The 13,624-nt window shown below is 34.7% G+C and overlaps 1 protein-coding gene across 1 annotated transcript in view; it reads left to right on the top strand.

Annotated features, from left to right (window-relative positions):
* The first annotated feature begins 323 nt into the window (after window positions 1-323).
* The window catches only part of vari (MAGUK p55 subfamily member vari), a 206,900-nt gene continuing 193,599 nt past the window's right edge, over window positions 324-13,624 (top strand). Inside the window, exon 1 of the mRNA XM_090409244.1 lies at window positions 324-396. The gene's annotated coding sequence lies outside the window, so the exon portion shown is untranslated. The remainder of the gene's footprint in view (window positions 397-13,624) is intronic.

Raw genomic sequence — 13,624 nt, 5'->3', positions numbered from 1 at the left:
GCGGGGGGGGGATGAGAAGACCTGCTTTCCGCAGTGGCATCCTTGATGTATGTTCATCGAGCTTCTGTCATTTGTGCACCTTTGCAACAAGTGATGTTAGTGTAAATGCTTTCGTTCCGGTTGTTGTCAACACAGGAAATCGATGCAAGCGTGACTGCGTGACCTTTCTGCTATTGTAAAAATGACGTCACGATTAGAATCAGAAGGTAGTTGGCACGTTGCCCACAGTCGCACGTGCATGCGAGTCGAGACTGCTCAGTCACCAGTATTGGCGTTCGCTGTTCCGTGACGGTTTGTCTCGTGTGTCCGATGACATTGGGTGCTTAGACTTGTTGCTGAGATCCAACACTTTCCGTCAACAGGTACAGTTTCCTGGAAATCGCTGCCCTTGTTGTGGTAAGAAATGAATTCGATTTTATTTATAATTTCCTGGCCGTTCTCCGTGGGTGTGGAAACGAGTTTTCGATACACGCCACAAGAATTCGTACTATGAATCTGTGAGGAATGCCTGCCATTTGAAAGTGACTCTTTCTTATTCTCATTGGTGTTTGCTAAAGGTCCCTGTTTTTGCCAGATCTGATTTTCTGTTACTTGCCTCGTGTAATTTTTAATTTTGTATCGTCAGTTTCGTTTCGAAACACATTTGACTAAGTTTCTGATATCTGAGTGGATAATTCATGAGCATGTAGCATGAGAAATTCCTTCAGGATTTTTGCATGGTGAGTCATCGATCTACTTGGTATATTACGGATTAGTTGTCACTAGTTACTTGAGTTTATGAGTTAACAAAGATAGTATAATATAAATTTATCTTTTCTATTCTTCTAGATTACCGAATTTTACAGTGAGATTTCCCTGGATTATCAGCTGTTAGTTCCGACATTTGACTGTGGATATTTTATTTGTTTCTTCTAATCACTTTTGTTGAGGTTTAGATAGTGCACCCAAGTCAATTATTTCTTTTCATGAGTGCGTTGATCTCGTTTAATTTTTTCTTTAATTAAAAAACACGTAGTCATTATCTTTTCACTTTCATAAACTTTTTTGTTTACCATAGATTTCGCATAAAATTTCGTATCAATTGATCCGTCAAATGCATCTTCTAAATTGATTTTTGATACTTCATTTTCAATGGCTTCAATATTTGAATAATTTTAAGAATGTTTAAAACACTTTAAAAATATTCATCCCATAAAAATACATTAAAACACGGAAATGTGATAGAATTTGAGTTATAATTGTAGAATTGAAACCCGTTTATTTCGGAGATCGGCTACTGTTTTCTTAGCACGAGTGTTGATAGTACTGTACTCACCTTGAGATCTACCGCCTACAAAATTTACTCAGTGACAAAATAGCAGACGAAACATTGATACCTTCTTTGGTAAACATACTAATAAAGACATGCCAGCGTAACAGATATAACTTTAGTATTCCATTATAAAAGGAATTTATTTTTTTAAAGAAAGTGAAGAGAATTTTTTTCATTCTTGGTAATTATATTTCGTTACCAAAGAAAATGGAGTTATCTGTTGAATTTTAAATTATGCTGAAAATCTAGGCTTGATCTACGAAATTTTGTACAGGTTTCTGTTATTGTTGCAAGTTTAGCATGTTATCCAGTGAAAAGTAGTTTTTAATTTGTTTGTTCATAACCATTTTAAATTGCAAATTTTCTCTAAAAAAACTTCCAAATGGATTATTTTGATTATCTTGTGTCTTTTTGTAATATTTCAGTTAGCATTAAAAAATAGGATGTTTATTTTCTGTTATAAGCTAATAATGTAATCATTACATTGAAATCGTGACAGAAATATCTTTTGCAAATAAATTATTTAATATTTCATTGAATCCATTCTTCCGGAAAATACAGTTCCTCGTGCGTAAATTCAACAAAAGGAATTTCAAAAGAATAAAAATGAAAACAAAACATTTTATTGTTATGCCTTACATCTGTGAGAGAACACCATTGACGAGGCCAGAATTTTAAGTCGTAATGCCGAGAGGCATAAGGAGAAAGAAGGGATATAGAGTACGCTAGTCTCTAAAGAAAACTGACTTATCTCTATGCGATCTATTGCATTATGAAGTTTAATTACATCGCATGTTGTGTAAAACAAGAGCACTACATGCTTAATTTTTCTTCGTGACTAAAGCGGTTTTGACCTTCGATAACAAAATCGCCATCCACGAACTAGGTTATCACACTTTGCGAACCAGTTTTCTTTGATATAGCTTTTAGTCGAGACAGAACATTCACCCTCGTTAACAAGCCGAGGAGAAAATTAGCATCGTTGGGAACTTATAATCATTTATCACGTCAGAAGCTTTTGGGCCAAGTTAGCTCTGAAGTAGTTGCCTATTGGTATTTATTTCTGCTTTATTCTATTGTCTGTTTCATAACAGAAAGATATGGAAGACAAATGTCCTGGAAGTTTTTTTTTAAAAAAAAGTTCTCAGACCGATATATTTTACAGGATAAATTGATTGCTGTTATCGGGAAGAAGGGTTGAATGAGCTTTGGACGAAAACCTGATTCCCAGTTTCCAATGATTTGGCTCGATCGTAAAAAATAATCAGAAGAATGTATTTTATCCAGTTATCTCCTTCGAAGACTGTGCTAATATCACGCTAATCTGTTTATCAAATATTTAATGTGTGAATATATAATAAAGAGCAAGAGATTTAAAAGCGTTGACTGGCCACGGTATTGCAATATTTGTATAACACAATTTTAGAAATATTATACGATAATGCTGTATATTTTAATTTCATATTAAAAATTAAAAAAAAATACTATTTTTAATGTTTTCTTATGTTTACTGCTGTTATTACCTGCTGTCTATCAGAAAACAAGTCATTAGTCTTAAAGTATAATAACCTTTTTTAAACAATAAGCATTTATTCACTGTCAGAATCTCAAAGAAGAAAAAAACTTCCTGCTTATAGAACTTGCTTCTCAAATATTTACCGTGATGTGTGGGGAAAAAAAATTTTTTTTTCTCTCTGTATTGAGAAATACAAAAGAGAGATCACTCAACATTGTCTCTTGGTGGTCTGCTTTCATTTATGGATGAATATGTTCATGCAACAGCCTGAGCACACGCCCTGCATTTAGCAGTTCATTAAATTAGGTTTTTTTTTTTTTTTTTTTTTTTTTTTGTTGCTAAACCTATATATTAAATGGTATATGGTACGGTAAATCGAAGACTTTGTTTGCACTCATCGTTAACGTCTCTTGGGCGTATTCATGAAGTTTTTCCCCCCTGGCTGACATCCCACACTGTGTGCACACACCCAAAAAGGGCGAAGCGGAATAATCGACTGTTAGTTTATGTGTGCTGGTGGCATGATGCGCGAAAATTTAATGTGATAGTTGTAGATTTAGTTTTCAGCTTGTTCTTTTCGTTGCTGGTAAGTTACAACACACATTTTTCACTAAAGCTTGTTGTTTGAGAAACAATCTTCTTCATTCCATGTGATTTATTCATAAGTAAAGCCTATCAATTAAGCAATTTTTTTCAAATAAGGCTAAGTTAGATTGGAGAGAATGGCTTCTCTTTTGATTATCATCTGTAATCTTACCAGATTACAGGAATGAGTATTAACCACCCAGTTCGATCAAGATAGGTAACGGCACCTATATGATATCATAGTCATAAAGGAGGAAGGAGGGGGGGGGGATGAGTGAGTAGATTTTCCCTCTCAGAAAATGCTTATTTAAACCGACAAATTAGAAAAATCGACAGTATAACTCACAAGATTTCATATGGTAATACTAGTTGGGATTAGAAACGCAAAATGGCGACAGCTGGCTGCCGTATCCTAGTGTAGCTTTCTTCTGGCTAGAGGTAGCAGTAATCTTCTGGTTATGACGAAGATGAAGACTGACTACCAGCCAATTTCCGAATAAAGTTAGAGCTAGAAATCTCAATGCCTACTTTCATTGAGAAATAAAAAAGGCATGGAGTATTTATATATTTTTATTTATTTATTTATTAATTTTGCTATAAACGAGTTATTGTATTATGTGAATTAAACCACGATGGAGACAGTATATTTTATTATGCATTTTTATATTTTATATATTTTAAAAATATTTTAATAATTTTTTAGTTTATTTACAAAACTAGTTGCAGTATGTAGAGTAAACCACAACGCAGCTAAGGCTATGGGGGATAATTTATTACGTTTGCCGACCGGTTTATCTCTTCTGTGGGGTTTCTGTCTCCACGACTACCTCCTAAGCATGCTAACTCAATTCTTTAATAATATTTATTTTATTATTTTTCTCCAATCCTCAACTAGAGGGAACATAATCAGCTTTGAAAGGAAAAAAAAAGGAGGAAAAAAATTAGCTAATGCCGTTTATTCCCCAAAGTAATAGACAAGGCTTTTCAGTTCTAATTTTTGAACATGTGGAGCAGCTAATCGATGCTTGTGCATTTTTGCATCCTCTTACTACACTATTCGTTGCTGTCTCTTTCATTTTACAAACTTCGTTGTTCCTTAAGTATTAAAATTGCATTTTTGAGAATTAGACGTTGAGAAACAAGGTCTAGCGTGTACGGAGCAGATTTATCGATTGTTCGTTAAAAATATTTTCAAAATACTAAGAATTTTCCATATGCCCTTTTTTATTATTATTTCATAAACTTCTATATCTTCAAGATTCACGTGCTAAGAATATTTTCTGATTGCATTTTTACATTTTTTTATTCACTGAATTTTTCATTCACTTCTATTAACTGAAACAACTCGGAAATGACTTATTTCAACTGGCGCAAATAAAGTAGCAGTAATAATAGAAAAAAAAAGAAACAAGTTCTGTTGAATTGTGTAGAATAATTTAGCATTAAGATACAAACAGTCCTCGATTTTCAGTCATTTTACTCCCATTTTTCATAAAGCACGTCTAGGATAAAATATCTGGTTACGAGATGCTAATGATTTTAAGCAATTCACAGTATTTCCTTTTACTTATATACTATACTTTGTGGTTAATGTTTTTGGTATGCAAACTCGGCGTGTTTACACACCAAAAAATTTCAGTTCCTGAAGTTGTCTCACATTCGCTTTGTTGCGTGATATACTTGTCCTGATGTCATCTTCAGAGGTGTTCCCAGCCTACTTTAAAACACAAAATTAATATAAAAATCTTCAGCTAATTAGAAGAAAAAAAAAAACAGAAAGGGGAAAATTCTCTAATGCTTCCTATTCCCCAAAGGAGTAGACAACGCTTTTTAGTTCTAATTTTTCAAGATATGGAGCAGACAGCTGGGCTAAGGCTCTCAGTGATTTTAATTAGTATCTGGGGACAAGAGTAAGACAAACAATGTTAGGGACCATATTTTGGTCCCTAACATTGTTATCTGAAATTATGTGTTTTGGTCTGTTTTGCTTGCGTTGTTGCCTGGAGGAAAACCTCTACACTTGCAGTGCCAGAGATCGAAAAACTCCGGAACCGACCGAAGACTGGCGTTGAAAAAGGAATTGAGCAACCGTGGGATCTTCCGAATCCACTTAAAATTATATGCGTCCTTGCACTAAAATAAAATGGCTCAGAATTAACAGCAATCAAGAAAATCTAACTAACATATTCTCACATTTTTTTTTAAAAATTTATAACGTGTATATTAACGATTCTAATAATATAACTAATGCTGGGATTCCACAAGGTTCTGTTCTCTCACCAACCTTCTTTCTTTATATGTCAATTGACCTTCAACCCAATACGCAGTTTTGCAAATGACAGAACATTACACACATCTCTTTCATTTGATAAACCTTACTCTGCACAACTCACCTCAACCTACAGAACATCCACCACCACTACCCTTCATTTTGATCTCCAAGTCATCCTCCAATGGGATTCAGATAACCGTGTCAATTTCATTGCTAGCAAAACCGAGTTCTGTCTTATTTTTCACAAAAAAAGAATCATTTTCTTCCAGTATTTTCTTTGAAAATACTCAAATTTCCAGACAAGATGAGATTTCTCTTCTTGGGATCACCCTGGCATGAACACTTCACAACCATTGCCTCCTTAGCTTCTAAAAAACTAGGATTTCTCTCTCTCGCTCAAGATGTTACTTCGCCTCTGAACAGCTGTTAACCTTATAGAAATCACAAATACGCCCAGCTATTGAATACGCTCATATTTGGAGTTGGGGCTCCTAAAAGCTCGCTCAAAATGCTCGACTCAACATAGAAGAGGGCAATTAGATTGATTAATAAATCATCTCTTACCAACTCACTCCTCCCACATTCTCACAGGCGTTTTGGTTTCTGCAATATGTGCATTCAATAAATATTTCCATGGGGAATGTTCATCTGAAATAGCACCAATAATTCCCCCAGTCAGTACCAAGTCCGTTGGAACACGTGTAGCTGCCACCCGGCATCCTTTCAGAGTGCACCTTGAAACCCACAGAACAAGTTTCTTTCCTCCTCCTCCATCCCTGCTACTGCTGTATTGTGGAGCGCTCTTTCCCCTTATGTGTTTCCCAAGGAATACAATATACAGGCTTTTAAATCAAATGGAAACAAGTTTCTCCTTTCCCAACCTACTGCCCATACACGGTACTAATGTACCTGCACTGTAGGTCGATTGACCAACCTCTCGTGTATGCGTTCAACATAAAAAATACACTTTATTTCAAAATATAAATGAATACTTAAAAAAAAAGTGAATAATAAAAATTCAGTGAGCTAGAAATTATAGGAAAATTCAAATGAAATAGAACTATATCTATAATACAAAGTAAACATTATTAATAGTCTTTAATTAAATATTTTATTATCTTATTAGTCAAAGATTTCCTCACCTTCCTCTGAACAATTTAGGTCCATTGGCCTGTCACAGTCAAGTAACTCATCTTCATGTACTCGTAAAATATGATTAATGGTGATGGTGTCATATCTGGTGTAGTTTTCGATAAGTAATTTAGCCAATTTTTCTCTTTTTCGAAATGAAAAACTGGAATTTCGAACCTGTATCTCTCCTCAAGGGGTCACGTGTTACTGACTATGCTGCAAAGCTGTTGTATTTATTATGAAATATTTGTACAGTAACTCCACAGCCCGTCAGTAAGCACGCTCCTTTTAAGGAAAGATCTAGGAACGAATTGTTTAGGATGCAAGTAATCCTTTCTTAGGTCTAATTTATGGAGAGTATAGTTTTACTCTCGGAATTTCAAGTTTCAAATGTTTTATTCTATTCATTGGCGTATAAGTCACTAGTCACTCTACTACGTCAAACCGCTCATTCAGTGATCTATGTAATTACTGTTTGTTTATTATCAATCCTACACGATAGGTGGAATAACTTATATCACATTTGTGCCATTTGGAGGGTGTATGGAAACTTTATGGAGGGTGTCGGTAACTTTCTTCATTCCAACTTTCTTCAACGTTGGAATGAAGAAAGTTACCGACATTTTTCTTAAAAAGGTGTAGTTGTTGGGAAACAATAGCGAAGGCTGTTCCAGAGAGTAGAGATGATGGAAGAAAAGAGGAAGCAGGTTCGATGCGTGTACAATTGGATTAGGCAGGAAAGGGATGCTGCCCTGTTTTCATAAGTCCAATGGAAGAGGGGAATGATGGATGCCAATTCGATGGAGCATTGTCCAAAGAAACGCCTGTTGAAATGACAGCTGAAACATGCCATCTGTTAGATTGTGATTAAAATGAGTGGCTGAAGGAGGAATCAACTATCCACTGAATCGCTGCTATCTGCACAGTATTAAGAATTTTAGGGAGATTTTTGATGCGCCACCATAAACATGTGACAGTATTCTTATGGATTGGAGAGTTCGAGACTTGAGAAAAGAGTTAGTAGCTGGATGAGTAAAAAGTAGCCTCCTGAGCGAAATAATGCCTGGGTTTCTGGAGGCTGAAGAAGCTACTAATCTGATATGTTTATGCCAGAAAAGGCTAGAGGTAAACATCAAGTTAATATCTGGTACTTTGTATATTACTGAAGGTAAGGGAGGCTGATATGAACTCCTGTTTGCGAGAAAGAAAGCAAGACTGCGTTTTGGTAACAGTGAAGGTGACAGGTTATTCTCACCCAATTAGTATTTAGGGCATTGAGTGTAAGAGATCTCGAAGCTTGGGGTGGAATGTTTGTATATTGTATAATTTGTCGAATGCGTAGGAGGAATGAAGTGCTATCATCAGCAAAACTGTGGATAGGATTATTGGCCAGTGACAGTTATAGGAGACATGTATAGGATGTATGTGTAGTAATGACGTGTATAGGAGAAAGAGGATAGGCAATAGAACAGAGTTGTAAAGTGCGCCTGCATTGACGAAGTTCAAAGCAGAAGCATTCCCCACTATGACGTAGCTTTCTCATAGCCAGCTTTCTCTCAAGCCAACCATCAGAGAGAAAGCTGGCTGTTCGTTAGACGGCATAAATTAGATCAAAAGGGTGATACCATGACAAGTACTGAACCACAGAGAAAGCTTGCTGCCAGTTAAATGATAGAAAGTAGACCAAAGGATGGATTTTACTGAGAAATGCTCTGGAATTGTCAAGAGCAACAGCATCTGATCAGTGGTGGGTAATATAAGAGATCTGCCGTGGATCTATAATGGCGGAAACCTTAATGGTGGTTACAGTTTAATTAGTGAACCTTGTGAACAGATATCCTGCTCCATTATTTTGAAGAAAAAAATGAGGTGAGAGCGATAGGTCGCTTATTTTAAAGGCAGACTTTTATCTCCCATTTTTTGGAATAGGCTGGATATATGCATGCTTCCAGTGCTTTGAGCAAACTGAGTATAAAAGAGTGTAGGAGGATATAAATCATGTGTTCGTTCTGGAGCACAAGTTTTTAGTACACATGAGGAGATAACCACCAGGACCAGAATACTTCTTAATGTCTGTCCAGGTTATTTAATGTTCTGATATCTTTCGACGGAACTGCAGGAAAACGTGGTACAATTTTTAGTATGATAGGAGGCGGCTTGTGACATGAACTTCAGCATCGTACTCATCCAGCACAAGCGCTTGCTCGACAACAAAAGAAAATCTGACTTTGAAAGGGCCAGCAACAGAAAACTCGTTTCCTGTCCAAGTAGCAATCACACATTCTACCCCCTAGTAAATGTCATAGCATCAAAAATAACGCTGACCTAGTTGGGATTGAGACAATTAAAAAAAAAAAAAACTCATTGAGTCCTAGAGGGGTATTCATCAGACCAATAATTCGATTTAAGAGCCATTTCGTACTTTAGTGTCAAACTTAAAAATAAATAGTATTTCACAGTATCTGTCCAACACACTCTGCATACATGTTCTTCAAGCGGGTTACTAGTCACGAGGTCTGACCAAATTGAATAGTTTCCTACGCCAGATGTTTCTGTCCTGAGTGTATACTTCTGCTTCATACCACAATGCCATTTCTATGGATGTCTTGTTTCATACTGTTGATTCATCTCATTCGGGTCCTACATTTTTTCTAATACATACCGGAACACTTAACATAATCTTGTTAACAAAGCGATTTGGCTGGTTGGTTTCTGGTTTATTGCCGCGAGAACAAAGGCTACCAAAGGTTACAGTAGTACATAAATAGTGAAAGATAAATTAGTAAATACTATGTATGTACAAAATTAAGTTAATCAATGCTGTATCTACATACATATAAATAAAATTACAGCAAAGGTTACTTTAACAAAGCGAATGCTTTGCCTTTTGAACAAGATGACCGAACCATCGTAACTTTTCCTCACACAGGATAATCCTGAGAGGTGTCCGACCATCTAACGTACAGTATCTCATTATTCACGAAGTGAAACCTTTTTTTAACCCAAAAATTCCCCTTAAAGACCTTTGATCATAACCATCAAGTCTCCTGTTATCATATTTTCATAATTTCCATTTATCAGCTCCATAATGTAAAACACAGAGAACCAGCTTGTCTGTTTTTCTTACTTGTACACACATACCATACCATTCAGGCTTTCGAAACTAAATCTGACGGAAAATATGATTAATTCTTATTCTCCATGTCATTATATTCTGTGTGTTCAGACCAGTTTGGGGATTCAGTTTCCAACCATGCATGATGCTCAGATAAACTCGAATTTCAGATGGAAAGTAAGATATAATGCTATAAAAGTATAAGCAAGATGCCTCGTTAAGCAACGTTCTTTTTTAACATCTCATTATTATAGTGTTAAATTGTGAATGAAGATATTTATAATAATAATACTTCATTCATAATTAACATCATCTACCATATCATAAGCAGGACTTATTTAAATTTATTCTGTTAGTTTCTTGCTTATGAAATATTATTCATGTAATTCCTTTTAAGTTTTGTTAGTTACTTTTATTTATGTGATTTTAAAACATATTATAGATATGAAAAGGCTCTGTACTAAAGTGTCAATTATTTTATTTACTTTATTCCTTTAATAATAATATTAGAAACTGTAATGTATGTAATTTTAATATATCCAGAAGATTCTTTGTGATATCATTTGATTGGTTGTTGTGAGAAAACATGCAAATTTCTCATAGTGCATGTTGGAGCGTGAACTAATATATATATGAAGGGAAAAACAAGTTTGATGTGAGCCTAACCGGTGAGAACCAGTTTTTTTGCGGGAAAAAGGAAGGAGTGGCTAAGAAAACGAAAGTAAAAAGAGATTCGAATAGGGGGAGTATACAGAACGGTAGCTGGAGACTGGAGGGGAATTTTGGCATGCCAAAAACGGAATTTAAAGGATCGGGAATCACTTGGTAATTTAACTTACCTTTTTCTGAGTTGGATTTTTATCAAACTTCCTAATGCTTAGCAGTGAAATAGTGCTAGAAATAGGTTAATACATATATAAAAAAAAAAAAAGAGAAGAAATAGGTGGATAATTTAAACCAACTGCATAAAGGTTATATTCTCCCGAGTCTATATATCAGTTGCGGAAATGGAAGATTCTTTTAAGTTTGTGTTACTACAAAGTAAAAGTCAACAAGGACTTTAAAAATCATCACATCTCCTTAAGATGTGATGAAGCTATGTTCTGCTAAAATTACCTATACTATACTTAATGAGAAGTAACAAAAATTAATTCCACCGAAAGTAAATTGTTCCTAGTTGTTGCATTCAGCGAGTCAAGATTTAATGTGTGATGTGCTCTTCATGTGACAAGTGCTATTTTATTGAATTAAGTGTTCATTGACTGAACGAGAATATTGAGAAGCATATTTGTTGTAATTTAGGAAACTCGAACTTACAAGAACTAATTTTGATTAACAGAGCTTAGAGAATTACAAATAAATGTCTGATGGTTCACGAGTTGTATTCTTTCTGAATATCTTGAACTGATTTGATATTTAAATGTTTTGAGAAGTAATCTTGATCCGAGTAAGATTATGATAGAAGTTCTCTGTAATAAAAAGAATAAGATCTGTTAAATATAATCTTTAATTATAAAGTTTAAGCTCAGCTGAGTAGTATACTAGATTCTTAATGAGAGCTTTATATTCGTTTAATAATAATGTCCCTGTTGGAATACTGTGTTATGATGTAATTTATATGACAGTGCATTAAATAATTTTATTTGAATTGAATCTTGTATTTGTCTGATTGTTTCATTGCACCGCTCATTAAAATAATATGAATTTTAGTGGGAACCCTATGTAGTAAGAATAAAAACCTCGGCCTAAAATCAACTTATGATAACCTGATACAGTTGAAGGTGGATTTATCTAAGTTGCTCTTGCAATTTCTAAATATGGAGTGGCACAGTATAATATAAATTTTCTTCATATTCGATTGATATATCAGCCTACAACTAGTTAAATACTAAAGAGAGAGAGAATTGTAAGACGATAAAACGTGATTGAGAAGCAGTTAATCCAACAATAGAACCTTTATAAAGTCAAAGACTGGCTGAGGGAGATCTTCTCTAGGCTTAAGATGTATTCGCCGTTTCTATTATTATCATTCTTTTGGGAATAGAATGTCCGAAAGTGTGGCATTAAAAGAAAAAAAAAATGTGGATTTAAAATTTGTGATTAACTGATTTAATGTGTATAATTTTCCAGTTTAGTCAGTAAAAATCACTGAAAATCTAAAATATAAAAATTATTTTTTAAGAACTGCGTACTTCAGCAGATTTATTAGTTTATCAAAACGGGCCTCACATGGGCCGCTTAGTGTGGTCTCAGAGGGATATAGGTTGCCTTTCATTTATTGAGGGCATTAAGTTTTAGGCTGAAATGACGGAGAACGCTGTTTGGCACCATATGTGCCTATGGTGGTTCTTTTATCTGTTAAACTCTATGATAAATTTTAATATCTATGATGAAATTGATACCTACTAAAATACACTGTATTTAGCTTTCGAACTCCATCTCGACAGGATAGTTTGATCCTCGATTTTACGAGGATTCAGATAAGGAGATAGAAGCACTGGTGTGTGTGTTCTTTGGTACATCCTTTCCAAAGACAATCGCTAGCTATTCAAGAAAACCATCAACAGATTTCTATTTTTCCTTAACTGACAATCGGAGTTGCGCGTTTTGTAGCGTTCATGACAGCGGTGGCATGTTTTGCATCCAGATTGCATACAAATATGACATACATCGTTCAGAGACTATTCTACGTTCTAGAATATATTCACAAAACTAAAATAGCGCTGGTTGAATAAAAATAAAGATATATTGTTCACCAGAGTGCAAACATTAAGCGTAGTGCTGTTGATATCCTTTTGCCATAATCGATGAACAAAATCTGTGTTGCTTACTATGTTTGTTGGACTTTCCATTACGTTCATAAAGCCACGGCAGATCCTTTTTGAACAACTGCAGAAATGATAGAACTAGAAAACATTTAATTTTTTATTTTAATTTTTAATTTAAAATTTAATTTTTATAGTATGCGACTTAATGAGATTGTCATGTAGCCATAGCGTAACACTGGAATAAAATAAATTATCTCCAAAAACTTTGTATTCGTTTATGAAGTGCAGTTTACAATTGCTTTATCTTGCTTTAACGTAATCCGTTTGTGATATTTTTTGTCAATTGACTCGCTTTTCAATATTTGTCGTGTATGCTGTTTTAGATTTTTTTTGTTTTGTAAAGCCTAGAAACCAAGTGAGTTTTAACCCACACGAAACACCTTTTTATATTTCACTTTACTGTCCAATGTTCCAGTTGTTTCTCGCACTTTGTATGCTGCCTGCTGTGTCCTAGGGTGCATTGTTTGACGAGCCGTGTACATCGTGACGAACCAGTCTTCCGTTTTCATATACAGATCAGATATCACGCTCAGGTAATGTCTCTTGTTGCATCCGTATCGCGACAAATTTGTGATGGAATGTAAAGTTCTGGAAGCGCACTGTATTCATGTTTCCTGTAAAAGTTTACAACATAATAATAATAATAATAATAGTAAAAAATGTATGTATATTATACATTTTTTTATTACTGGCAGAGTTGTGATAATTGTATTAGTATATAGGAGCATTTCAATATTCTGTATGCGACTAGTTGAGAAATCATAGCTGTAAGTTATACATTTTGAGTGTCGCAAAATCTGGCCAGATACATAGTTCCAAGTTCCATACTATTAAATGTACATACTGGTGAATCAAAGAGTAGATA

This window comes from Typopeltis vanoorti, chromosome 2, assembly GCF_054136105.1.
Source record: "Typopeltis vanoorti isolate ZY-2024b chromosome 2, IOZ_Tvanoo_1.0, whole genome shotgun sequence".
Lineage (NCBI taxonomy): Eukaryota > Metazoa > Arthropoda > Arachnida > Uropygi > Thelyphonidae > Typopeltis > Typopeltis vanoorti.
The sequence above is the reverse complement of the archived record's forward strand: the minus strand, read 5'-3'. Positions and strand labels throughout refer to the sequence as shown.